General features: G+C 37.9%; 1 protein-coding gene across 3 annotated transcripts in view; it reads right to left on the minus strand.

Annotated features, from left to right (window-relative positions):
* Nucleotides 1-27,925, minus strand: part of Elmo1 (engulfment and cell motility 1) — a 551,061-nt gene that overhangs the window by 191,721 nt on the left and 331,415 nt on the right. The window lies entirely within an intron of this gene.

Raw genomic sequence — 27,925 nt, forward strand, 5'->3', positions numbered from 1 at the left:
AAATACCACATGCTTGTGGATATGGACTGATTCTGAAACATAAGTCTTCAAAATAATCTATGATAACAAAATGGTTAGGTGTGTGTAAAATAAAAAAAACAATAAGTATGAATGTTAGGTACGTTAAATATATTATCTCTGTGTCATTTTCTGTGGCTGCTCTGTGCTAAATGTTGCCTATATTATACATTTGTGCTAAATGTTGCCTGTGTTTGGCTTAGATAAAGAGATTATAATGCTGAGTTCTGGAGTAGAGATAATATTACTATCCCAGTGTGAGGCTGGCATGATCAATAGAGACTTGTAGAAAGAGTAACTAGTTTGATACACAGATACACCTACAGACACACACAGTACAAACTGAGACTGAGCTCTTCACCACCTACAGGACAAATCAACCACTAAATATAATGTGGTGCTATGGATAAGATCCTAAAACAGAAAGAGGGCATTGAATAAAAGCTGAGGAAATCTGAATAGAGTATAAACTTTACCTAATGTTACTATTACTAATGGTATAGAATGTAACATACTAACAAGAAATTCTAACAACAGGAAGACTAGGTTCTGGTATATGAGGCCTGTTTGTACTATATTTGTATTTTCCTTACATTTTTTTCCCTAAAACATACTAAAAAATATTTTGATGATCTAATAATGAAAGTACTTGCACCTACTACTTGCTACCCTAAACTTATGACGTCATTATTACCAAAAACAAAACAAAACAAAAAACCCAACAAATATTTTTTTTCCAAATAACAATAGTTTAAAATCTTTTTTAAAATTGTGGATGTGTAACCGATGTCATTCTGCAACTTGTAATTGGGGTAAAAATGGGAGCTGATAACCCATTTGAATCAAATGTATGGAAGATGATATGGCATGAGCTTTGTAATGTTTTGAACAACCAATAAAAAAAATATTTAAAAAAAAATTGTCTTTTCTTCTTTCTCACTGCTTTCACACAGCAGCAATTTCCTTTTTCTTTCTTCTCTACTAAACTTTAGCATAGAAGAAGTAAAAATACCATTTATTTGAACTTGAGAAGAAGACTTATGTATTTATATATTTATAAGGTACCTCATTCCACAAAGGAACAAGAGAAAAGGAAAACAGTTAAATAAAATCTCTCTTCCCAGATTCCCTAAAATAGCCTAAGATTATGAAAGTCTTCATTTCCATGATAATAAGTATCTTGTATGCAATAGTTCAGAGTCAACAAAGCCTTTCCCCACATATTTCCAAGAATTATCTAGATAAGCACAACTGTGGGGTTTAGAACATTCCTTTGCTGTCTCAAGTAAAACCTTCCTAGTCAGGCAAGGCTGCCTGCTTCCTGAAAAATCCCATATCCTCTCCCCTGCCCAGCTGGCCCTGGGTTCCACTGCTGCCCCACCAGAGGCAGCCACAAGGGCATTATGTCCACAGAAGCATCTTGCCAAAATCTAAATCAATCCTAAATTTATAATCAACATGTCCACCTTTCCAGTCATACAATGTCCCTGCTTCTTGAATAAAAATAAGCCAAGAACCAGCTGTTCTTTTCCTGTCACCTATAACATATATTTTCCTTCTTTCCTTTTAAAACTGTAGAGTCTGTACAACTGCCCAGTAATTATATGCAATTTCAACAGACTGAAACAGACTAGCTCAAGGTCAAGGTTTGAAAGAGGGAGACTGTTTCTATATATATGAAGTCATATTTTTTTTTAGAAGTCAGAAAGTCACAGATGACTCTACCAGTAACATCAAGCTTTCTTTGCATTTCCCCCATAAGGATTCCCAAGATATGTGCACTTGCTAATGTGAGGAAAAAGTGGAGAGGCCCAGGCCTCTGCCCAGTGACCTTCTTACTGGAGAACAACAATGTGGAGTATTTCCCCCAAAGCTGTAATCTGGGGTTAGGGTTGTGCAAGGAAAGAATCCCAGTGTGACTGTTCTCATTAGACCAGAGGTTCAGGTTTTATGTTTTGATGTTTTATAATCATGGATGAATCAAATAGGGGAACGGGAATGATGAAAACAAAACAAAAAGAAATCAAAGTATGAGACAATCAAAGAATGAAGCCAATGTCTGCAGTTAACCCTAATGCTCTGAAATTCATGGAGGGATCAAGGGGAAGGCAATGGTATGTACCTCACATCAGATTTTGTTAGATCAAGAAGGAGGTCTTTGAAAGATCAAGGGAGTTTGGGGAGCAAAATAACAGCTGACAGAAATTCACTTTCTGATTTTTTTAAAGGGAACCTGGGAACTCTAAGCAATTCCAGTACAAAGCACAATGGGATTTTTCAAGACCCTTTCAAGCTTGGGGAAGCGACTGGGAGATGCTGGGAACAAATCAGTGTGTTCACTAATGAAACAAATTCTCCTATGTTTACAAGCCATAAATTCCAGTATAAGGAAATTATAAATGAGGATGAAACAAACATTATATTTTCAAAAAAAAAGATTGTTTTAGGCATTTGCTTTTGTTGCTTATTTAACTTATAAAGAAAAAATAGAAAGAGCTGAGTCACATAAATGAATGTCTATAGGGGCAGGGCTGTGTCTTGCTCACCTTTCTGTCCCCAGCCTCCAGCATTTTTGTCTGCAGTATATGTTTGTTGAATACAAATGACCTGGCATTTCATTTTATAGGCCAATTTAACAAAACAGCTTGTTAAATACAGAAATAGCTCATTAATCAGAGTTACCTTCCTGTTGCAACCTTTCCTTGTCTTTATACACCTGATGTTTGCTGGTTTGTACAAGCTTTAAAACATATGACCAAGACAATTGGATTGACCACACCACCTGGGTTCAGTTTAAAAAAAATGGACATGAATGACAGGCTGGCCCTCGTGAAGACTGAACCTATTTTGGTTTATGAGCACTTGAGATAAATCAAAGAGAACAAATATCCAAGAGAGTGACTGCAGCTAGCTATGCAATTGTCATTTGTTCCCTATGGGATTCACATTTCAAAATTTCGGCATCTTCTCCAGTAAGAAAACTCTAGGTAAACACTACAGCTGCAAACTATTCCTTACCAGGCATCACCCTGGCTTGCCACCTCAGACATGTCTGAATTATGCCACCACTAATTATAAACCCACTCTGTGCATCTGTTTGAGGGGCACTTTGTTGAATAAAGTATGTGAACTTCAGTCCATGAACTTGGAAGTTATCTATTTGTCAGCAAAAAACATTTGTGCACTCACTTGAGGATACTGGGTAAGTATGCCCAGGAAGACAAATTCTGTTATAGAAGCTTTTCTTTTTTCTTGTTTCTTTCCTTTCCCTATTTTCTTAGTAAGAGAATATTTTTTTAAAATATTAACAAAATGGAAGCGTTTTTTTTAAATCAGAGTATGTCACTATCTTAAATATTTACTCTGATAGTTGATCTGGAAAAATCTTCTACTTCATTGTAAATCAATGGTTTTGCCTTATAAAACTAAATCTTCACATCTTGAAGTCTGCAACATTATTTTTTCTTTTTAACAGTTTAGGTCACGGTCCCTCAACCTTGGTACTATTGACAGTTGTTGAAAGGTGACTGTCTTGTTTGTTAAATGGAGTTTGGCAGTCTACCTGGCCCTTTACCCACTGGGTGCCAATAACACTCTCCACCAGTTGTGACAACCCAGAATATTTCCAGACATTACCAAATCTACTGCTATCAGTAAAACATTTTATTCCCACTACAAATAACTACATTTTTCCTCTAAGCATTTTGGTGAATTTTTGACACACATCACCTCAGTTCTCCTCACAACAACTGCATGAAGTGGTCTTCTTATCTCTGAGAGATGAGGAAACTGAGAAGCAGAAACAGTAAATAGTTTACTCATGAACAGCCAACTATTAGCTACAAATTTATGAGACTCTAAAACCAAGTAATCTTGTTGCTATTTTAAAATACCACTTTTTCACTCTCTTAAAAACTTAACAGCTTTATTGAGATCTAATCTATTTACCATGAAATTCACCCAGTTAAGTATGCAAGCCAATGGTCGTTATGTGCTTTCAGATGGTGTAACTGACACCATCATATATATTTTTAGAATATTTTCATAATTAAAGAAAAAACTCGTTAGCCATCAACAGTCACTCCCTATCTACTTCAGTATTTAAATTTTATTTTCTTATCTTCTGTAATTCTAGCCATTGAAAATGACTTTGTTTAGCTTAATAAATTTTAAATTTTATACCATGTCAATCTATCTATACCTGCTTTCCCAAGTGTGGCTTTTTCTTAAAAGTATGCCTTTTCCTTTTCTCTATGACAACTGGATAAAGCAAGAATTTAGATCAGTGACTTATTTGTCATATTCAGACTTGGATTGGAAGAGCAATGTCCCTGCATAAACATCTGCTATAGGAGGAGATGGGATTCCTCATAGACTTACTATGAAATTATAAGATGTTAGAGGCAAATGATATCTAGGCACTTAAGCATTCTGATACTAACTGGCAGGAATAAAATTTTTCTTCCTAGTTCTCTATTTTAGAAGTGCTTACCTTAACCTTGAAAGAAAGCCAACAGATACTGTGTCCCTACTATGTTCAAGCTCCTTGCAGCAACTCCATGAGGTCATTTATACAAGTCTAAAGATCTAAAGTGTATCAAGAGGACTAAAGTTAATAATATTACATTGTACACCAAAAATTTGCTAAAAGACTAAATTCTAGGTAAATTTATGTATTTATTTATTTGGTACTAGGAATTGAACCCATCCATGCTGTATTCTATAGATAAATTGCCTTCCTGGATGGTACTTAAAATTCAATTGAAGTAAACTAAATATCAGCAACATTTCTTCCACTGAAATACAAATGAGGTTGTGATAAAAACACTTCAAGTTGGCTTTTGATCTTGGCTTCTACATCTATAAACATCTATCAAATAGGGATTATCAAAGAGGGATTATTTTTAGTCATATACATTTACAGTAGGCAACATGATGTACCACAGGTGTACTCTGAGAGCTTCAGGTAGGATGCCCTACCTTAACCATGGAATTTCCCCGGGGTATTACTTCTTCCTTCTTTCTCGGAAAGTACTTAGTGCATGATCTGTGAAGTCAAGGATCGAATGCTGTTTTCCATAAGAGTGGAAGTAAGTATCACCACAACTTGAAAGAATAGCAATGCTAAAAGGACAGGGAAACAATGAGAAATGGGCCTCGTCTACTTGGACTCCTGAACATGCTGGGTGAGGTATGATAATGAGAGCTTTTAAATTAACACGGGGACACCTTACCTCTGGAGAACATCTTATTCAGGAGATAAAAACTTTAAATGAATTATTCAATAAATGGACTGCTTCTTTAGTGACTCTTCCCAATTTGGATAATTTTTCTAAGACTAATAAATCTGACCTTGAATTTGACCATATGTTAAAAGACTGTTCTAAATTATGAAAGAGTATGAATTCTGTCACTCTTCAAATTCTTTATATAAAATATTATTCAATCACAAAATCTCATTGGGTGAATCCTGAGGTTTAAATGTTCCACTTGTTACATTTCCTGAAACCCTATTCCTGTATTTCCCCTTATTTTTGAAGAATTTTTTTCTTCTTCTTACTAAACTCACATGAATCATAGAATGCATTTACTAACTGCATAATTGGGTGCAGCAACATTCTATAAATTATACCTAGTAAAGTACTCTGAATGAATCCTTTCCTCAAGGAATTTTGCCATTAAATTCTGGCTGTATAATTTATGAATCTGAAATGGTTTTCCTTCTGTGCGGGTGTTTTATATACGTTAATTGTCATAAATAGTAGAGGTTCTCAGCATTCTCTTTCCAATGAAGACTCTTTTCTCGTAGTAGATCCTTTTCCTCCCTTTAATGTTGATATTCCCCCAATCCTCTCATTCAAAGTCAATCCCAGTCAATCCCAGTTCCCTGGGCTCATGGGAAGCAATGATCACCAGTGAATTTCTGTCTGTGGAGACCCCACAGTAGGGCTAAAGTACCGTTCCCTGCCAGTCCAGTAGTGTCCTCCTCTCCTCTATAAGAGTATGACTGTATTCTGAACAGCCTGAGTTCATCAGCTATCTGCTTTTGTTTTTGAGATATTCTGTCCATGTCATTCTTCTAGTTGTCATTTGGTGACCTTTACTGAAAGCTTCTTCATTTTATGCAAAGCCATGCTAGTTCAAGGAATTTATATCTCCAGTCACCAAAAACTGTGCTTTGTATGTATGAAATAAATCAAAAGCATAAAAAAATACAAAATTTTAAAAAATACGTAGCCCATCAGTGGCTTCATCAAACCCTTAAGATGTCTTTTCCACAGGCAGAGCAACCAATGTCCAATATGTGTCTTCAGGTTTAAGTTTACTAAGAATCAATGCACAGATGGCTTTGGAGGTGATAAGAAGTACAAATACTTATCCAGTTAATACAGACTTGTGAAAATTATGTTTCACCTGCCGCAGCACACTCTCAAATCTCTTCAATAACTCATATTTCTTGAGAGACAGGATAGAGATGCCAGCCCAGTTTAAGCAAAGGTTGGGCATCAGAAGTATCTAAAGGTTTGATGTAAAGATGTAATCTATATGTTTGGAGCCATAATACTAAGGCAGATCAATAAGCATAAAGTGTAGTCTGAATTGATGCAGAGGAGGAAAAAGAAAAAGCAAATCCTTAGCCTGGGAGGGAGCCTGAAAGGCTGTGCCTAAACTCAGCACCATGGAGAGTTCCTCCTCAAGCCTACTTGTCTGAGTCTCTAATGTTTCGATCTGGCCTCTTCCATAGAAAGCTGGACAGATGTGTCAGTGGATGACTCAATGTTCAACAGATGTTTTGGAGTCAGGCGTCAGATAAAAAACAAACAAACAAACAAACAAAAAACAACCCAGCTGCTGCAGCTCTCCTAAAACTCCCAAATGCATTGGTAATAGCTTATCCTCTAGAATAATATGTACAAAGTCTAATATCTTTTCACTTGACTTAAAATACCTGGAGAGTTATTGTGTCTCCTCTTAGCTTTCTCTGCTCAGGGCTTATCATGCCCCAGTTCATCAACTGCTGCTTAAAGATATCATTACTAATTTCTGGATGTGGTTTTGTTTGCCAAAGACTTTCTTAAAATACACACCCCAGAACTATTCCTAGAATCCCAGGCATAGTCTTAGGCATGTATACTTGTCATGAGACTATTAACTCCCTCCTTGGATCTGGAAACTATTTCTAAGTATCTTGATATGACATTGGTTTTACTTAACAACCATTTATCCTAGGTATTGACTGACATTGTTGTCAACTAAATTATCAATTCTTGTACCCAGAGTTATTGATTAAAGCCTCCTTACTTCTACACTTGTGCAATTGACTAAAAAACCCTAAGTGTAGAATTCTATTGAAGTTAATCTATATCTTGATATTTGTCCCATTGTTTCATCAGTCTATTTTGATATTAAAAAATCTTTAATTATCAAATATGCCTCTCTTGATTTGGGGTAGTCTGAAAGAAAAAGTCTGGTAAGTACAGTTTGCATGCCTTTATTCTGATTATGGATTCCCATCTTTACAAACATACAGCCAAGGATAGATCTGTACTTCATCCAGAGAAATCATTATAAGAACTCTCAAAATATGCCTTCAGACTAGACCCCAGATACTCTAGAGTTAGATCACTTGTGTAATTCATCATTTTAGTATTTCTAGCTGACAAGAAAGTGATTTGGGGGTAAAAATTAAATTTAATGAATCAAACATGGCCCCATATTATATTTTACTTTCTTCTACAAACACTAAAAACTAATATTTTTCAATAATCCATTAAAAATTGTCATGAGTATAGTTTTTCAGAATCTACTTCTTAAAAGACTCTGAAAATTACATAGATCCTCAGTCTCTAAGCATATACTGATTAACTGCCTACCACAAGATGCTTAAGACATGGCCTGTATTTTCAAAGATCTGGGAAGAGTGGGAGATTGTTTATGAGCCCAAGGACTGCTTTGTTCAAAGGAAAGTGATGTGTGCCACAATAAAGTAACATTTTGCTTTGAGATCAGGAGCCATTTTGCTTTGAGATTAGCAATAATTAGTAAAGATATGCTAATATTCTATTAAATACATTAATGAAATATCGGGCAACAAAGTAAAAAGTAAAATTTAAGCATTTTGTATAATCCCAATTAAGGTCAATTTAAGAATCTGTGTTTATTCATAGTAGGTTTAGTGTATATGAGGAGCTGATCTAATATATATATCGTGTAGTATTTTAGAGAATCTTAGGATTTCAAGATTGACAATCATTCCATCCAGTCCCTTATAAATAGCATGCCTGCCTATAGCAATTCAAAGGAGGGCACCACTATGTAGCATTCTCCAGTTTCTGGCACTTCTTCACTTTCATTGAAAACCTGCTAAAATTTTTTCTTTTTAATTTCATTGGCTGTAAATGTAAAACAGACAAGCTTCTTTGATAAAAACATCTTTCCTAACATTCATGTACATATTAGCATATGTATTGCATTTCTTGTCCTAGCAGTAATGTTACTGCTTACAAACAATAGAACTGAGCATATTCCATCACCCAGGGAATAGATTTCTAAGGAGCTAATCATTTAGCTTTTCCAAGATACCCATGTCTCTCTGTCAGCCATGTCAAGATGCGGTTGCAACTCATCTTGCAACAAAACTACCGAACACGGAAGCAAATATGAGCAAATGGTTTCCTTGACCAGTGGATAATGACACAGGAATGATAACAAGAAACCCAAAGCTGAAATTTCTATTGAAGAAACCTGTCCAAACTAGAAGCAGCACAGTATACTGTAAAGAACACAAGCTTTAAAGATTTGGGTGAATTCCATCTATACTCTTAGTAGCTATGTGAATTTGGGCAAGCTGAATTACCTCTTGGAACTTCAATTTCTTTATCTTTTGGCAACTGATACTACAGCAAGAGCCAAACTAAAACTCCTGGGCCCATAATTATGGATTTCAGAATTTCTGATATGACTATGAATATAGAATCAAAGTTTATGCAGTCAAGAACCATAGCCCCCAGCAACTTATTTTTCATATTGTCCCAAGAACCAGCAAAATGCAGGCTCTAATCATTCATTTGTAGGAAAGACCCAACAAGCTTGTAAGTCAGGGTTTAACCCGTTGTTAGCACCAACCCTCCAGCAAGTGGAATCTCTTACTGGAATGTCTCCTGGGATTCTAAGGGTGAGAAGCTGTCCAGGATTAAGTCTCATCTATGGGTCTGGCAGTACCCCACCTGGGCCACTGCACTTGGTTGAATGGTGCCTATTCTAGTGACACCAATATCCCCATGATTTTATGTGAATGATATACCCGAGAGATGGGCAGACCCCATTATGGGCTGTCACAATCTTTCCAAGGGAGATGTCCTACTCATGCCTCAGCTGAAAGAGCAGCCCTGCAAACCATTAATAATTAGTGCTAAACTTAACCTTAATTAGAAACCTATTAACCACAAAATAATTAGTAAACACTGGTGCTTTGGGAGGAACAAGAGAAATGTAAAAACATAATCCTACCCAGAAAGAATTTATTATTTCCGATAGCCTGCTTTCCTCAATTATTTCAAGAAGATTTTGGTTCTAGTAAAATTTGTGGAGAAGTTTTTACACTTTGGGGGAAAGGTGATTTATAAACACAAGCTATTTTTATTGACTATAGATTTCTAGCCAGTTCTTTACAAGGCTGGTGTACCCAGGAGGAAAGAAATATAATGATTAAAAAGCAACAATAGTGGCTGTTTCTTCTAAGTGACTTTCGCCACATGGGCACTAGGCAGGGATGGTTTTTCACACATCAGTCCACAATGAGATAAGTAATTCTGGATGCATCATCCTTCAGAATTTCTACTGTAGCCACCTTGCTCAGACAAAATGCAGCTCAAGTTTAAATTAAATCATGGTCCATCCAGATGGATTGTCAGTGCCCGTTAGAAACCCAAACAGGATGTCTCTACCACCAGCTGCTTTTAATCTGTAAGTTTTTAAAGAAGATAATATGGAGAATCAAAGAAACATGCTTTTCTTCTGTTTCTTTCTAAGAAAGTAGATTCGACTAGCCAGCCTAGCCTGGGTTATGAGGCACCAAAGGTGAAACCCCTTTGTACACTAATAGGAAAGGTTCTTTAACTACCATGTGGGATCATCCTCCATCAAAACAGCTAATTTGATTTTTGCATGGGTATGTATGTCATGGTGGGGAGAGGTGGGGGAAAAAGAAATATAATGATATACTCTGGGAAAGAATAGTGGAGCCTAGTGGTGGTGGCAGCGTTTGGATTGGAGATACAGTTCTGAGTTCAGTTGTTATTTGATCTCCTATCCATTATGCAATGTGTTCTAGTTGTTTGACACTCACCTATGAAATGGAGATAAAGGCACTACCTGTGTGTTAGTTTTCTGCCACTGTAAAAAAAATACCTGAGACAATCAACTTACAAGGAGACTCATGGTTTCAGAGGTTTCAGTCCCTGGTTGCTTGAGCACATTACGGCAGGGACAGCATGGCAGAGGAAGCTGCTCACCTCACGACAGCCCAAAAGCAGAGAGAGAGAAAGGGGAAAGGGTCCCAATACCCCCTTCAAAGGCATATCCCAGTGACCTTCCTTCCTTCCACTAGGCCCCACATTCTAAATGTTCTACCATCTCCCAATAGCACCACGCGCTCGCCTGGCATGCGTGCGGCCCGGGTTCCATCCTCAATACCACATACAAACAAAGATGTTGTGTCCGCCGAAAACTGAAAAATAAATATTAAAAATTCTCTCTCTCTCTCTCTCTCTCTCTCTCTCTCTCTCTCTCTCTCTCTCCCCCTCTCTCACTCTCTCTTAAAAAAAAAAAAGAATCAATAAATGGAATTGTTTCAAACTGAAAAACTTCTTCACAGCAAAGGAAACAAGAATGTGAATAGAGATCCTAAAGAATGGGAGAAAATGAAAATGTTTACCCCATGAACCTCAGATAAGGAATTAATTTCTAGGATAAAAAAATACAAAAAAATTAACAGAAAAATAAATAACTCAATCAACAAATGGACAAAGGAACTAAACAAATACTTCACAGAAGAAATACAAATGCTCAAAATATATAAAAAATTATCTAGTAATTAGAGAAATGCAAATTAAAACTATACTGAGATTCCAACTCACTCCAGTCCGATTGGCAATTATAAATAATACAAGTCACAATAAGTGCTGGCAAGGATGTGGGAGAAAAGCACTCTCATGCATTGTTGGTAGGACTGAAAATTAGTACAACCACTATGGAAAGCAGTATGAGATGACTTAGAAAACTTGGAATGGAACCATCATTTGATCCACCTATCCCACTGCTCAGTCTATACACAAAAGACTTAAAAAGAGCATTCTACAGTGACACAGCCACATCAATGTTTATAGCAGCTCAACTCACAATAGCCAAGCTATAGAAACAACTTAGGTTTCTTTCAAAAGATAAATGGATAAAGAATCGTGGTATATATACACAACGAAATATTACTCATCCATAAATAAGAATGACATTATGGCATTTGCCAGTAAATGGGTGGAACTTGAGAGTATCATGCTAAGTGGAATAACCCAATCCCCAAAAACCAAAGTCCAAATGTTCTCTCTGATTTGTTAATGCTAACCCAAAACAAGAGAAGTTGGGGAGGGGAATAACAGAAATCCACTGGATTAGACAAAGGGAAATGAAGGGAAGGGTGGGGGAGGTGATAGGAAAGATAGTTGATTTAATTAGACATAACTTTCCTAGCATTGTCGCATCATGTATAGCCACAAAAGTGGGATCCAAAGTAGAATAAGTTGCACTCTTATGTCTGTATAACATACATTCTACTGTAACTAAAAATAACAAATTAAAGAAGATTTTTTAAAAATCACCCACTCTTGGGGGAGACTTTCTAGCTGGCTTATGGCATTTCATTGTTTTAAAATTCACATTAAAAACCTGGGATACAAGGAGCCATTTGCCAATTGCTCTATCTCCTTCTGTTCTCAAGGGCACACCTCTGCTGCCCTGCCACACGGAGATGCAGGAGACAGGCACACCAACCAGAAGTGGATGGGAAGAAAGTGAGGAAAAGGAAGAAATACTGTAAGCTTTTATCAGAGTGATGGAAGGAAGTGATGAACTTGATTCTGTCCCTGCCACTAGGATAAATCACTTTGGTTCCACAAGCACTCAGTTCCTTCTATCAGAGCATAATGTGACCTTTCCTCCACAGAATCTCAACTCAGGAACTCCGTGGGTAGTTCTCCAGGACCAGGACCATTTCTGGATCTGTGAACTATTTAGTAAAGTCTTAAAAAAAAAAAAAATATATATATATATATATATATATATATATATATATATACACACACACACACACACACACACACACACACACACACACATTTTAGTTGTCAATGGATCTTTTATTTTATTTATTTATTTATATTTGGTGCTGAGGATTGAACCCAGGACCTCACACATGCCAAGCAAGTGCTCTACCACTGAGTTACTATACTACTTCAACCCCTTAAGTAAAGTCTTGAGTTAGCAGTTTGATTGTATCCACACTCAACAAGGATTTATCAGAGATTTCTGGAACTCATGGTAGGCTCCTTCCAAGAAAGAATGGGACATCCAAGAAGGGATTAAGAAGGACTGTGGGAAGGGGCCTAGGCTCCTCAAAGCATTACTATCCATGAGACAGTTCATTGGCTCAAGATTTCCCACCAGGGCCACAGAGACAGAGGGAGGTCTCACTGTGGTTGCAGTCTCAGGTGAGAGCTGGATGCTGACATCTCTTCCAAAGTCCAGTGAACCCCTTCAGACAGCTCCTTTATGTTCATTCCTTTATTATTCTTCATATGGACTAATTCTCTCCATGAACCCAAGGAGACCAATTCCAATCCATCTAGGGCAGCTACCACCTCACGGGGCTTTTACAGATAGATGCTGTGAGTACCAGCAAATCAATGCAATCCTCATCCAAAGTCAGTACTGAATCCATGTCTTTCCTTGCAGCCATCTTTATTTATCTATCTTCTTCCTGCGATGGTATCAAAGAAGCCCCTGGAAGTGATGATAACTAAATGCCAACAGGTAGCCTATGTGTGGGCCTGTACCCGCCCTTGGGCAAGACATTTATTTATCATTCCTTTCCCTTTCTGCATTTCCAGCTCTGATAGGTAATTTGAAGCCACTGGAAACTAATGAGAAAATGAAAGACATTGTTATCATTATTGTTCTGGTGCCATGAGGTCTCTGATGGGAACCCCTGATTGTGGGTGCTAGCAAGTCACAATCCTTTGCAGCATTTTTTAAGAGTGGTGGCTTAAAATTATTTTGAAGCCAAGAATGCAAGATTAGGACCACTGTCTCAGCTTGTGCATATGGAATACCATAAAAATTGAACAGCTTCTCCTTGTGGAAAACTAATAATATGTGTTAAACTTCTAGTATACAGTAGTAGAAACTATTTTATGGCCTGTTAATTAGCTATTATATTTTCCCTTTCCTTGTATGGCAGAAGCCATTTCTCTGTTTCATTGCTTTTCAGTAGGGACTGCCATCAATAGTATCTCACAGAGCCAAAAAATGATTCAGAATTATGTTAATCATTAGGAATTATTTCTAACTGGCAAGGAGATTAAGCCTTTAACTCCCACTTGGGGAAACGTGGCTTTGAAGTCATGTGCAGAAGGCACCAGGCAGCGTGGTTTAAATCTGGGCAGGTTTCTCTTTTTCTTTATTATCCTTTTCCTCCCTCAAAGGTTCCCACCAGAGACCTCACGGCACCAGAGCAATAATGGTAACAATGCCTTTCATTTTCTCATTAGTTCCCAGTGGCTCCAAATTACCCATCAGAGCTGGAAATGCAGAAAGGGAAAGGAATGATAAATAAACGACTTGCCCAAGGGCGGGTACAGGCCCACACATTGGCAACCTGTTAGTGTTGTAGTTATGACAATCATCACTTCCAGAGGCTTCTGTGATACCATCACAGGAAGCGGATGGAAACAAGGAAAGACACGTATTTGGCATCCACTATGAATTCAGCCCTGTCCAGGACTTCCAGACCTGTGATTGCTTATTACATTCACAAGAGGTAGGAATTACTACCCACACTTTTAAAGGCCAGAGGAGAGTTTAAATTAAGTAACTTGTCTGATGTCACAGAACCAACAAGAGGCAAAATGAGAGTTTAGTGGTCGAATTCTAACCCTGCCACTGAACTGTCTTTTGTGGTTAGAAGTAGACCTGCAAAATTCTAGAATAATGGACCAAACCATAAAAAACTAGAGTCAAAAATTCTTTTGGGTTTTGATGCCTATGGAATATTAGATATTGACTTTAATTGAATTTGAGTCACCTGATCCTGGCCCCATTTGGCAGTGCATTGGGAAGAAGGGAGGCCAAGGAGGGGAAGAAGGAGGACTCAGACAGAAGGTTATGACCACAGAGGCTCCTCAGACTAAAATTCAGATTTCCAAGTATACAAATAAATGGCTGCTTTTGTCAATGACTGCTTTTTATTTTCCAAGCTTATTTATTATTTGTCTTGCATTTTGGCGAAGAGAATACCTGACTGTTATAGTTTAGATATGAGGTGTCCTCCAGAAGTGCATTCGTGAGACAATGCAAGAAAGTTTAGATGTGAAATAACGGGGGCATGAGAGCCTTAACTTAACCATTGGATTAATCCCCTTATAAGGATTAACTGGCTGGTAACTATAGGGGGTGGCTGAAGGAGATGGGTCACTGGAGATGTGCCTTTGAGGAATATATTCTTTCCATGGTGGGGAGAGTCTCTCTGTTTCCTGGTTCCACATTCTGAGCCACTTCCTTCTACCACACTCTTTTGCCATGATGTTCCACCTCACCCCAGGTCCCAAGGGATGAAACCAACTGTTTATGGAATGAAACCTCTTCCAAAACTGTGAGCCCCCAAATAAACGTTTCCTTCCTCTCTAAAATTGTTCTTGTCAGGTCTTTGGGTCATAGCAGTGAAAAAGCTGACTAAAACAATGAGCAACATCAGGTTTGTTTTAGCCTAAAAATGTGTACCTTCAATTGTCATCAACAGACTCTGGTACTCAGAGAACTAGTTATAGTTAGATGAATGAGGGAAGGAGGGAGTCATTTTACAAGGAAATCAGGTCGGATGGAAAAAGTAGTTTGTTTTTTAACATACAAGGAATTTAAAATGAACACACTTCTATGGTGATAAAGATCAGTTGAACTGTCACCTACTATTTTTTGCCAGGATACATATAGTTACAAAAAGGTAGCGCCCCCCGCCCCCTCAAAACACTGGACACAGCCACAACTTAGAGATCTACTCTGAACAAAGAAACTTGTTCTAAAGAGAAGCTTTTGACTTTTTTTTTTTTTTAACAAATGGTTGAAGAAACAAGGGATTGGGCTGCCAACTTCCTCCCTTCCTATCTCCTTTCCTTCATTCCTCCCTCCTTCCCTTCTTCCTTCCTTCCTAGTTTCTGTGTTATTTCCTTGATCGCCATGTACAGAATAAATATTAAAGCTAGACTAGTGGGGAACAGTGTGCTAAGTCAGTCAGTGGTCTTCAAAGAGCACATGTAAGCAGTTAATAGAAGAATGAAGGCATTTAGCAATAGGGTGTGCTATGGCTTGAATGTGTCCTACCAATTCATGTGTTAGAAACCTAATCCCTAATGCAGAAGTGTTGTTGAAAAGTGAGATGTTTAAGAGATGGTTAGATTGTTAACACTATTTTCTGAATGAGTTCAATCTCGTTCCTTTCTGTCTTGCTCTTGGGCTTTCCTGTCCTTACATCCTTCATTGCAGAATGTGGAAGCACAAAGGCCCTTGCCAGATGCTGATGCTATAACTTTCAAACTCCAGATCATGAGCCGGACAAATTTCTCTTCTTCACAAAGTACCCAATGTTAAATATTCTGTTATAGTAGAAGAAAACAGTCTAAGGTGATGTACCTTAAGGAGGCTATTCTATTTGCTGCATTTTACAACAATAATGAATTTTTTTTAAATAAAAAAGAAAAGCAGATAAAATTATAGTCAAATGAACATATTGAGAAACTTCATACTCATGGAACTTTATAACTCAAACTTTAGATTAAGTACCAACATTTTCACATTTTAATATTTTACATCCAAAATCTTATTCTTTTAATCTCTGATATTCTATGACTGGATACAACCCCAAATATGCTTCATCTAGAGAAAATGCAGACTTTCACTGAAAGCCAACGTGTGACTCTAGTTGAAGATGAATGCCATCAGGGCTACATTTCATTTTATGGGAAGTGTTGAGCATTCAACCTGCAGTGTAGTAGTTGACACAGCAGCATCCTGTAATCACCCCTAAAGGCCATTTGATTTGATAATACATTCACCACCATGTGCAATTTACATAATGTTTTACAATTATCCATTAATATGCAAATGTTAGGCTAAAGATTAGGTGGCCTAGAAATGCAATGCAAGTACTTTTCTGACAATCACACTCTGTGTGTATATAGATATCTGACCTGAAAGGCCTTTCAATTTTAGGGAAGAAATGACTTGTTGTGATTAAGAAGAAAATGTGAATAAGCACAGCGTTCTAAGTCTGCAGTTCGCTTACCTTAGTACCCAAAGCCATGGTAAGTGCCATAAACTGTATTAAGATGAACGTTTTTCTAACTTTCTGCATGGGTCTCTCATATGTTTGAAAGCCTGTCAAATCTAGCACCAAAGGTGACAAATAAAGTTTATGTACATGCATCCTTTGGACACCTAATTACCATGAAAATGATTCGCCAGGTGAGTACTATGATGCATGAATCAGATCAAGCAGCCTGTGAAATTAAATCCTTTCTCTTTCCCAACAATATTCCAACTAAAAAGGGAAAAGGAAATGAAAGTGGGGAAAGGAAGAAATTACTTATGTCACTGTAACATCACTGTGAATGTGTTCAATGTACAAAAGCCAGGAAATTCAGTTACTGTTCCCGCAGCAACTGTATCCTGCCTCCCAGACCTGGTAAATTAAGTTATGAAAATTAATACTACTTAGGGCATAAGGAAACATGGCCCCTGAGCAAGGGAAACCACAGTTGGATCGAACTTTAGATTAACCGAGTGGTAAACTCTCCTGGAGATGAGATGTAAGGGAAGAAGCAACACTTTCATTAGCTGTTTTTCAGGAAGAAAAATGCATACTTCTACTAGTCCCACCTGACCAGGTGAGTGAGAGCCCAGACATTTCAGCGGGAACAAAGAGGGAATACAGACATATTTCCACTACACACCAAGGCAAGGGATACGAATTTATCTCACCCATCCAGTAAGAAAAGAAGTCCCAATACATTTAATATAAATTTATACTACTATGAATGCCAGTTTTGAGGTGCAGAAATCTGGAACTTATGTGAAAGTCAAACTTTCAAGTCTTCTGTGATTATCATTCCAATTTATGATATTTACACCTGACAAAGTCTGATTGCATTACTGCACTTAAAATCAGTCAGTAGGTTTTGGTGAATAACTAAACCTTGATGAATATTAATCTAATGACTCCTTTATTATGCGGGACTCATTTTCAGGTTCAACAGAAGTCTAATTCTTCAAAATAACCCCTGGCAAAGGTCCTTATCTTAGTATTAGATAAAGTTTAATAAAAACTAAGACATGTAGATATTTTTTCCTCTAAAACAACAAATCAGTATAAGTAAACTGAAAAGTTGTCTACGATATCAGCAAAACTAAGTTCAATGACATGCTATTTAAAAATAAATATTCTAGAGCCATGATCACCATCTTTTTCTTCGTCATCCTGGACTACTTGCAAATTCACATGTGTGACCCTTGACCTCCTTTCCAAAGACCCTTGGTCTTCCTCCCCTCAGCCTCCCCTTCCAAAGTCTGACCTTGAGCAGAGTATGAGAAAAGACACTGTCACCAAAATCAATACATTTCAAAGCTTAGTTCTCAGTGATGTCTTCCTCTCCTCCCTTTTTAACTGGCTTAAGTTTTCCAACAGCCACAGATGTTCAACCTCACCTAAACCTCAAGTTCAACCAATCCTCTCTGCCTCCACAACTTTTCTCCAATGCAGATTCCATGGTCCACAATTAATGACATTTTCTTTCTTCCAAATTCCCTAGACTCCTAAATTCCTTCATCTTTCCAACCACCTCTCATAATCCAAACCATGGAAGAATCTTACAAGCCACTTTCTCTGCACCTAAGCAAAACAGCTAGGAGTCTATAGGAGAACAATTCCACCCAATATTTTCACTATACCTTTAAGGTATAAACCACAAACTGGACTCTCTGCTTAGCTGGGCATCTTTTCATGTTTCCCTGGTCAGCCTGCTCCCTCTGCTCCACAACACCATTTCAATACATTTTCTACTTTCTTTAAACATTGTTCACTGGCTCCCCTCACTCTATGGTCATGTTGCTGCATTCTTCATAGAGAGAAAGAAACCAACAGCAGGGAGTGCAGGTCAACATCCTGCTGTGGATTCTGCACAACCTCTGGAATGCTGCAGAGATGGCAGGAGCCAGGTATGAGGCAGAAGCACCAGGTCATTGGGTTTAAATACTGGATTTGTGGTTTGGCAGTTGTTGGGCACTGAACAAACTACTTCACCTCTGTGGGCTTGCCCCAGATCCCTCATTTATGAAGACATAATGATAATACTTGTCTCAGTGATATAGCTGTCACAGGACAAAATCCAGGCTAGGAACAATATTTTGCACATGAGAGACACTCAGGAGAGTCAGCTGAATAATTATCACTGTTTTGGTTCTTAGCTTTCTTATGTCATCCTCTTTTCCTTCCCTTCTCCTAAAATCCAGTCTCCCAATAAGTACTTGGATCTAATCTCCTCCCCTATCCTCAGGGCCAAGCTCCATCACTCAGTACCCCCTCTCTCCTACACCATTGTCTGTGCCTTCGTTATCCTGTCTGTCTGCATTTAGATGTGCTCAATGGTATTCTAGTAAATGTTTAGCAGCCAACCCTTGGTGGTGATAGAGGGGGCTTATTTGTGTTTGCCAGTTTCTGTGGTATAAATACTCCCACTATGGCCAATTTTAAGCTGTCAACTATTTCACAACTGGGTACCAAACTTGCTGAAAATTTAATAATTGGCTCTACTACATCAAATCCCAAATATCAACATGAACAAAAAAATCAAATGCAAAGGCCCCCAGGATTTCAACAACCCTCTTCACTCAACCAGCTATTACTCTCTCTTTTCACCCCCCAATCTTGGAAGGAGATGGCTCCATCAGCCTGGACTATCCCCCACCAAACCTCTCCTCCCTGCCTTATATTCGCTCTATCTTCCATCTCTATGCCTCCATGGAAACTGATCTTGCTGAGGTCTCCAATGAATATCAGAACACATTTTAGCCCTCCTCAATTCTGGGTCTGTCTCATTTATCTCTGTGTCCATGCCTTCTAGTCTGTGCTTCCTCCTCCACCCAGTCTTTACATGGTTGTCCTCTCCTTCCTCTATGAGGCCTTCCATGTGTCTGCATCCTGAACCTCTGTTTCTTGATCTGAATTCTCTTGAGACAACACTGGCCAATCTCATGACCTTAGCACCAACTCACAGGGCAAGGAGTGCAATTTATTTTCTAACATAGGCTTTTTCTGTGTTCCCCTATCCCAGTATGTATCTATTTTGAAAGGGAAAATATTCTTATCCTAGCATATGGGACCAATAAAACAAGGATAGTAAACTTAATAGCTTTAAACAATATCCAGCTATCTTGGAAAAAATAACACCAAAAGTTGGTCAATGATGCAAGTCACAACTATGCAAGTGACAAACCTGGAATGCACTGGGTATGGCGTGTCCATCAATGCCCAACTCTTCTGAATCTGGTATTTTGCTACTTGAAGACAATGGCAAGAACTGGGAAAAGTGAATTTCCCTCTACACATATGATTCTCCAGGGACAAGTGCAGGCCCCGATTGCAGCCAATGAGATGTCCCTCAGCGCCGGTACTCAGGCTTTATGGGGTTATTCTCCAAAGAGGGCAATGTGGATACAGGTCAGTGGAACTCAATGCCTCAAAGAAATATTGATCCTGAGAAAATTGGACTCCAAGAGCTCACATTAATTTTAGAGTAGAGCAAAATTAATTTTAAAAACCCAGAAACTTGAGGATACTATATTTTTGACGTGTTCTGATTATTAGAAATCCACTTGCATTCTCAGTTAAGAAATGTTATGGTAACTAGGTTGCAGTAATCTGCAAGATTTTCAGATGATTAGACAGCCATCAATCAAAAGGACTTGGGAGTAAATTCTCTGGGCAATTTTAAGGGCAAAATATGTTTTATGGAAGCTACATTTATGAAGCAGACTTTGTCAGGATTTTAGAAAGATCTCATAAAAATCAGAACTCATGTATTCTCCAGAAACTCTTCCAATCCTCTTTAGGTAAAGCCCTTAAATTTGTGGATGCTGCTGATTACTGAGGTGTGGCAGGCAGCACAGACAACCATCTGTACATGTGATGCTTTGGAAGTAAACATTCTGATCAACGGTACTAAGGTGCCAGACCATTCACAAAGAGTGAATAATCAACATGTAGAAGATCATCCAGCCACAGCCAAGCTGAGCATCTCATTCCTCTTCAGAAAGTCTGCCGGAAGCTGAGGTACAGTGATAAACAGGATTTCTGAACGTGTGCATCCAAGATCGACAAAGTATATTAGCAATGGCCACTGAGATAATGTTTATTTTCTTTTTTACCATTTCACTTTCTAATTATTCTAGTGTATAAAGTATCTCTTTTATCAAAAAAAAAAAAAAAAGCAAAACTTTGTTTAAGGACAATTCAGAAACGGCTTCAGACTGTTAAAACATTAAGCCATTTTTGCTTCAACGTTATCTCTATTAACTTTACAATCACAAAATTAATAAACCAGAAATAGAAACATCCTGGAACAGCTTGAAAACTCACATAATATTTGTTGTTGTTGTTGTTGTTGTTTAAAGGAGGAATTTTCCTGTTAGTAGCACCATGAAGGTTAAATAGTTTCCTGGAATTGAAGGTTATATGGCTGATAAATGTGTTCTTGTAGGCTCTCCTTGGACTGTATTCATTCACAAATCTCAGAAGGATGAGTTGAAATACAAACTCCAGGCAGGTTATTCTCACTCATAAATAAAATAGATTAATTTCTGCTTGATGTTATGAGAACCCCAAATGGATGATCATGGAGGTATCCAGAACATTTGCATTTGAATATTAGAGACAAAGATCATCCAGGGCTAAAAGAATGGAGAACAATAGATAGCAGACCCCGGATTGCCTTGGCACCTGTCAGCTCCACTGGAATGGAACTGAACGGGGGTCTCCTCTAACACTTGGACACATGTGAAAGTACACATGCCCAATTGCTACCCCAGTGAGACCCTAAATTAAGGCTGGGATGACATAAGATGGGCCTTGCAGTTCTCCTGTCCCTAAGCAGTCCTGGTGAAACCTGGTCCAGTCCTCTCCATCTTGGGAAAGTATGTCAGTCAGCAGGAATGATCTCTCCTGGAGACATTCTTAAATTTACTCTCAGAAATCAGCACAAGCTTTGGAATTTTATCTACTCTTAGTAACAATGTTTTTGTGGCCACTAATGTAGGATAATATCAGTTGACAGTGACAAGTGTATCTGATACTTGTCTATGTTGATTTCCAGGATGTACCCGCAGCTTCTTCCTACTGTAGATGCCAGAGTATACCTATAAGGCCCATTTCATAAGGCAAATGAATTTAAAGATAAGTCTGAGCAAACCATAAATAAGAAAATCAATTTCATGAAAGGAAATAACACTTAAGATCCAGGCAACTCAGAAATCAACATGATCCACGATATTTCAAACCTACAGAACTGATGACGCAGAGTATTGTTGTTGGCTCATTACCTGAAATACTGAAACCCAGCAGTGCTCAGGCAGGCTTACCAATGGGGGATATGATTCTCACTCAAGCATGATCTCTTGGGGGTGGGGTTGGGGGTGTCCCTAGAGAAATCCCTTGGAGAAGGCCTGGTGCTTGATCATACCTGAACCCTACATTATCAGATGCCCCCCTCCAAACTATTTGAAGGCTGTTGATCTTAAATATCAAGGTGACTGATACAAATTCATTTTAAGCTAGCAGTCTGAGGGTAAATAACAATTCTATGGCTGAAATAGATAAGTGTTAATGACCTCATTTAAAAATGATTGGTAGAGTCATTTGTCCCTAAATGCCTGGTCTCTCCTCATGAGTCAGGGCTGGCCCTGGAAGTCCCACAGTGAGCTACTGCTTCCTGTGGAGCTCCCAGGGCCCCACTTCTACCTGCACCACCGGGAACTGTAAGACTCTGGTAACTTTTACTTCCCTGTTGGGCCCACCAGTCCTTCTCTTTTCCCCACTGGGTCTAGGGAGGACTGGAACACATACGAAAGTTGGCTTTACCCACATCCTGCAAGTCTATTCCTAAGTCTGATCTATTAAGAAGAGGAAAACTTGTTTCGAAATTCAAACCAGTGGAATTTGAAAGCTAATCCTCAGACTGAGAGAGTAAAACCAAATTTCTCTCCATCACTTTTTAGCTCCTTCACCTATGAGGCAGGATACAAATCTAGAGCCACAAGAACTAAAAGGAAAAAAGCTCCAGCAGCTGCAAATACGAAATGAAGAAATCCCTTAGAAGAGAACTTCTCAAATTGTGCCAAAAATGAATCACTAATAGGAGCTAAAATTTCTAATGTTTCAAAGCTCATAACATTCCCCAATTTTAATTTATCTCATAACAAGAGTTTTTAGCTGAATGTTTGGGAGAATTATTTTAAATGGAGCCCATCTCTAATTTTATACTAAAAGTTAATGAGAAAATGGGTCTCAGACTTAGTAATCAACTTTGCTAGAATGTTCCTACTGACTCTGTTAAATATTATGAATTGGAAGAATTGTGGGATCTAATTATGTGCTATATTCTATTTTGCTCCCTGGTACTAGCATAAGTTGAAAATTTTCTTATGTGAAGTTACTCCAATTTCACCCTTTTTAACTTTGAGAACATGAGTTAATTTGTGTGCTCACTCTGCATATTTATATCTAAATCCTAGATTTGCTTGAAAATGTGAATTTTATCAGTTGTCAGAAGCAACTCAACATGGGATGGTGAGGGGGGAGAAAAATCAAATTATATTCCTATGAAACTTAAGCTGGCTCCCATCTGGTTAAACTTTAAGCTTAAAATAAATGTGATTTTCTTTTCTTTGCCTCATCCTATCAGACATGGAAGATATTCTTCTGGGGGAGCAAAGATAACAATCTAGGGAGGGAAAGAAGAGGAAACTGCAACTGTATTATTTTGCATCCTTACTACCCCACCTTTGAGGAACCATTGTTGCCCAGCTGCTTAAGACTTGCTTCTGCAGCTTTTTAAGAGCCTTTTTGCATCTTGTGGTAGTGTGATAACCAGACTTAAAGAGGTTCTTGAAAAGACCTTATATGAAGACACACGTGAAAGTTCATCTATAGAATATAGAAGAGGGTTACGCCCTAAAAAAAAAAAAAAACTGATTTATTAATTTAGTTTCACCCTTTCTTGAATTTTGCTGGAATCTGAATTATGCATGTATTACACTCAGAATATGTGTCTAACTTATCAATTTAGAATAATATCTCTAAATTCTCTAAATTAGCAACAATGATTAACAAATACAGTGGGTTTGTCCCCTGCTGTGTTGATGCTTATAACCCCTTGTTTGCTTGATCTTATATTTGATCCTGGGCATGACTGGCTTCTAAAAGATGACGGATGCATTTCATAGTAATGAGTATCAGTTCTACTGTACTGTCCAAGAGGAGTCCTGGAAATGAGATTCAAGATAGAGGAATGCATTTTCAGTTGCTCCATGTCTAAGGATTTAAGTACTGCATCTCGGCAAGGTGAGTAGAAGAGGGAATTCAGTGAATTTCAACATCAGACAGGCAGAGACTCTTAGAGACCACAAAATTCATACACACTGAATAAAGGATAATAAGGTGCACATGGAAGCCAAGCTGGTGTCTGCAGTGATGCTGGTTCACCAGAGCGGGAAGGGATAACACACAGAGAGAAACATTACAGACAAATTTGGCACAGAGAAACACATAGAGCAGAAATGCAGCCTGAATGTAGCTGATCCAGAGGCTACACAAAGAACTGGTACTTGAAAAATGCTCTCTGTTCCTCAACTGGCAATAGAGAGCTGAAGCAAGAGTCATCTTGAGTAGGCCATTCCGAAGCTTGATACCACAGGAGTCTGGAAGGTCATAGCAAATATTGCCATACTGTCCTGACAAGCGCCTATCATGTGGCCTAGGCTGCACCTAGCAGAACATGAGTGAAACAGACAGAGAGAAAACTGTACCCTTAGGGATTCAAGCCAGAATATGGAAGGAAGTGCAACTCTCTTTTCCATTGAGTTTGGCAGCTTGCATAACCAGCTGAAGAGGGTCAGGAAACTGAACAGGTGGGTCCAATCATACTCAGGGACTGATCCTGGGAAGACCACAAATTCTGAGTGTCAGAGTGCGCAAGATCTGTGGAGGTTTGGCTGCCCCACCCTATGAGTATAATTCTTGGGAGATCCCTGAGATTGAGACTCCAAGCAGAGATCTGTATCTGCCATTCCCCAGGGATGTGCTGTTCTAAGAGCAGATATCACTGGATGGAAAAGTCCCAGAGACCTGACTGGAGCTAAGCCCCAGGTGCTGGAACTTCCCATTTAAAACTCTACAGCAGCCTTACATTGGGAGTACATCAGTCTGGTCTGTCCAGACAACACTCCAAGTAACAGTATTTCCCATCCATTCTACCATATACAGGTGAAAAGAAAAGCTAAGAGCTATTTCAACCAGCTTCATTTTCAGGCCACTCCAGCAGGCAGATTGGGGTCTCTCTCTCTCTCTCTCTCTCTCTCTCTCTCTCTCTCTCTCTCTCACACACACACACACACACACACACACAAACACACACAGGGACTAACAACCCCCAGTCCTTGCTCTAAGGGGTACATAGCCCAATAAGAAATGGAAAGGAAGGCAGCCTGACTTAGGGAGTGAACACCCACCCTTGTCAACCATTCTACCTCAGTGGAGGCAATTCTTTCATTTTTTCAGTAAGAATTTTTTCCCCTTTGCTTTTTCTTTTTTGAATGTTCTTGCCGGGCTGATTAGTTTTTGGATATACATACTTACATATTAGCTTATTCTCATTTTTATCTTTTTTGTTATTTTTCTTTGTTTTGTCTTTTGAGGGTTAGAGCTTTTCTTTGTTTATGTTCCTTTTTTTTTCTTTCTCGTTTTTTTCTGCCACTCATAGCCAAATTCTCATTTTCTATTTATTTTCCATATTTTATTATTTTTCCACCTTCTTTATAGCCATTGCTTGTTTCATGTCTTCTGATTTCTCTCTGTTCACATGTTGAACATTCTAGACTTTCGTTAACCCTCCTGTCACATTTTCTTTTACAATTGTCTAGAACTTTTTGGCTTATATAATTCTTGCCCCCACCATTCATATTGCTATGGTTATTAATACTATCAAAGACATAGTTTACACCTGCTGTTAAATTTAATGCCAAATCCAGGTTCGTGGCTATTTATTGTTGTCACTCTTGGCAATCGTTGACCCTGCAGTTCTGATTGTTGTGGTAATTAGTGTTGTAGATGTCATAGTAAACAGTGGGTATTTATTTTAATGCTGTATATTGTTTGCTGCTGTAATTCATTTCCCCCTTTTCTGTGAGGTGCTGGGACTCTACAGGCACTCCATGAGTTCACAAGATAGACTCTGCTGCTCAGCTACATGGAAAACCCAGACAGTGCACCTTATTCCACACACAAACTAACCATGCTAAAGCTTCAACAATACTTTATTACAAAGAATAGGACAGAAAAAATTCCCAAACTAACACTAGGCCCCAAGTAGGAAAGGATACAGTGGGCCCTCACAAATACTCATGGATTTCCACTCCTACAGCAAAAACAAAGAGAATTTAACAAAAAAAATTTATAGGCACCACCCTATAAAAGGGTCTCAATTTAGACCGTTCACATACCCTTCAGTATATATACAATTGTTAAGTGAAGAAGAGCAATCACAGAGGAGACAGTGTACCCTACATACCCTGCTCAACACAACACAGCTGCTGGATTTACAAGAAGTAACCCACTCTTGTAAGAAATACAGGGAAAGTGGGATCCTTAAATTCTGACAAAATACACACTGTATTGGAATACAGTATTGATTCACCAAAGAACCAGCAGGGAAACTACTTGCAAAACCCACATGAAAACATATTGAAAAATTCACAGTATGAGTTTTCCACAATACTTTGCCAAGAGAAGGCTATACCCTAAAAGGCCCACAGATAAGATTTTTGGATTTCTCTTCCATGCAAAGAGATGCACTAAACCCAAAACAAGAATATAAGAAATATATTTTTTAAAAAAACAACAAGGTAACCTGATACCTCCTAAAGTTCATACTTCACCAGCAGCTGACTCTAATAATATTGAAGTAAATGAAATAGCAGCTAAAGAGTTCATAAGAATTATTATAAAAAAATGATCAATGAATTCCAAGAGAACACAGAAAAACAACTAATGAGTTAAAGAAGTCCATATAGGATATGAATGAGAAATTCAATAAGGAGATAGATATAGTGAAAAAAAATCCAAGAAAAACATTGGGAGTGAAAAGAATAATAAATCAAATAAAATGTTCAGTTGAATGTCTTACAGAGTAGACCATACTGGAATCAAAATTTCAAAGCTAAAAGACAAAGCAACTAGCCTTGAATATTCAGACAGTATTTAAAGAATAAAAAATAATTAACCATGGCCAGACTATACAAGAATTTTGGGACAACATTAAGAGAACAAACTTAAACAACATTAGAATTAAAGAGGGTAATGAGAGGTAGGCTAATGGCATGGAGATTTTCTTCAGGAAAATAATTACAGAAAAAAATCCAAACCTTGGGAATGAGATGCACACCCATATATGAGATGAATTCAGAACTCCAAATAGATAAGATCAAAAAAGAACCTCTCCAATGACATATCACAATTAAAATACCTAACATATTGGGCAAAGATAAAAGTTATAGAAGCCTCAAGAAAACAAATGTCAGGTCACATGTAGAGGTAAATCAATCAGAATTATTTCTGCTTTCTCAGTACAAACTCTAAAATCTAGGATTTGGAATCACATGATCCAAATCCTGAAAGAAAATACCTATCAATCAAACTTGCTATATCCAGCAAGGCTATTCTTCAGAATCAAAGAAAATATAAAACCTTCCACAATAAGCAGAAATGAAAATTCATGACTACTAAGCCAGCACTACAGAAAATACTTTAAGAAGCACTACACACAGAAGAATCAAATACATATTCCAGAGCTCAAAAATGGACAAATTTCATTTGAAGACTGGCTAAGCAAATGAGAAACAAAACCAAGTTAAACATTAGAAATAAATCAAAATAGCAAGAATTAATAAACATCTCTGTATAATAACACTGAATGAAAATGATCCTAACTCTGCAGTTAAAATGTTTAGGCTGGCAGATGGATTAAAATACAAGACCCAACTAACTATACATTGTTTGCAAAAGACTCAACTCACAGGTAAAGACAGCCACAGGCTGAAAGTGAATGAATGTAAATTGACATAATATGCAAATATACCTAAGCACATAAAATAGACATGTATTTACTTAAAAACTCAGATAGATGCCAGTCAAATAATATTAAGTCATTTCAACACAAATTTCTCACCAATAGATAAGTTATTCAGACATAAATTCAGTAAAGATTCTTCAGGTCTTAAAAATGTTATAAATCAAATGGATTTAATAGGCATCTATAGAATA

The sequence above is a fragment of the Callospermophilus lateralis genome, chromosome 1 (genome assembly GCF_048772815.1).
Source record: "Callospermophilus lateralis isolate mCalLat2 chromosome 1, mCalLat2.hap1, whole genome shotgun sequence".
NCBI lineage: Eukaryota > Metazoa > Chordata > Mammalia > Rodentia > Sciuridae > Callospermophilus > Callospermophilus lateralis.